This window comes from Cornus florida, unplaced genomic scaffold (genome assembly GCF_030987335.1).
Source record: "Cornus florida cultivar Cherokee Brave unplaced genomic scaffold, ASM3098733v1 CherokeeBrave_3.0.0_Hap2_Chr04, whole genome shotgun sequence".
NCBI classification, from domain to species: domain Eukaryota; kingdom Viridiplantae; phylum Streptophyta; class Magnoliopsida; order Cornales; family Cornaceae; genus Cornus; species Cornus florida.
The window spans coordinates 2,020,588-2,022,363 of NW_026775574.1; the positions used below are offsets into that span (position 1 = coordinate 2,020,588).

At 38.3% G+C, this 1,776-nt stretch overlaps 1 pseudogene; it reads right to left on the minus strand.

Annotated features, from left to right (window-relative positions):
• Positions 1-360: 360 nt before the first annotated feature.
• On the minus strand, positions 361-459 carry LOC132305937 (small nucleolar RNA R71; annotated as a pseudogene).
• Between the last annotated feature and the right edge of the window lie 1,317 nt (positions 460-1,776).

The window sequence follows — 1,776 nt, forward strand, 5'->3', positions numbered from 1 at the left end:
TTTAAGAGACCATTATGTGCCTAATGAGTATAATGCACCTACATGCATCCAATTGCCTCCATTTAGAGCACATCATTATGAAATTAAGCCACAAACCAGTCAAATGCTTCCTAACTATCATGGACTTCCAAGTGAAGAACCTTACAAACATTTGGATGAGTTTCTTGAAATATGTTTCACCGTAAAATATACGGATATGCCGGAAGAGGTTTTAAGACTCAAACTTTTTCCATTCACCTTAAAAGGCAAGGCAAAGTATTGGTTTAACAATCTTAGGCCTTTTTCAATCACTTCTTGGGCAGAAATGCAACAAGAGTTCTTGAAGAAGTATTATCCGGTTTCTAAGACCAATGCCATGAGGACCTCAATTCGAGAATTTTCGCATGGGGATGGAGAAAAGTTTCATGAGGCATGGGAACGCTTCAATGAATTGCTTAGGAAGTGTCCACATCATGACATGCCTAAATGGCAATTAGTTCAATACTTCTTTGAGAGCTTACCGGACAATTATAAGGGTATGGTTGATGCTTCCATGGGTGGCTCATACATTAATAGGCATGAGGATGACGTGTGGCGTCTCTATGAGAGCATGAGTGAAAATTCTTTGCATAGAACACTATCATCCAAGAATGGTAGAAATTCACAAGGTAGGAAGAGTGTTGGCTTACATCAAGTCGACCATTCAAATGAAATAGCCGCCGAAATGAAGTCTTTATCTCAAAGGTTTGATCAATTTTTGATTAACCAAAACTCGGCGAACCAAGTATCTTCCTTCCCCAACCATTCTCATCGTGCATCAAATGAAAAATGTATGACTTGTTCTAGTGTTCTTCATTCTACTTCTCATTGTCCTCACGGACAAGTGCAAAGTGAACCTAATGAACAAGTCAATGCGGCTTTTGTGAACCAAGGGAACAATCCTTATGGTACTCATTATAATCCAAGTTGGAGGAATCATCCGAATTTCTCTTGGAAAAACCAAGGAGATGGCTCAAACCCTTTCCAAAGCGGTTTTCAAAGGAAGTACATTCCACCTCTACTTCAAAACCAAGAATCCCAAGGTTATAGACCTTATCAATCACAAGGGAATCAATTTGCTAATTCTCAATTTCCCAACCAATCTTATTCCCAAGGTAATACTAGAAGTCCCGCCTTTGAAGAGAAAGTTTTGAATGCTTTTGGCACTTTAGAGGCTAACACTCAATTGCTTCATTCTCACTCTCAATCTATTGCAAAGCTAGAAACCCAAGTAGGGCAAATAGCAAGCACTCTTAATGCAAGTGAAAAGGGAAAGATGCCTATAAATGCCCCACTTAAGCAACAATGTGTTGTGGAAACCCATTCCTCATCGGAAGGCCACACCATTGAACATGTTAATGCGGTGACTACCTTGCGGAGTTGTAGGATTGTGGACAATTAAGTTGGAATGTCCAATGAAGAGAGTGAACCGGTGCAACCTCAAGTTTTCACCCGTCCCGTTTCACATTCCATTCCTCCTTCATTGCATATACATGATCTTGCAAATGAGAAAGTTTTAAAAGATGTGTTTGGAAAAGAAGTTTTGAAAAATGATGTTAAAAAGGTTTTATTGAAAAATGATTTGAAAACTTCTTGTGTTGAAGAGAATTCAAAAGAAAATTTTGAAAAAGTGTTTGAACCAAAGGTTTCATTTCCGGATGCCTTAAAATGATCCATTTCAAAAGACAAGCAAAAGGCAAAAACCAATGAAATCATGGAAATGTTTAGGCAAATGAAAGTTAATCTTCCACTATTGGA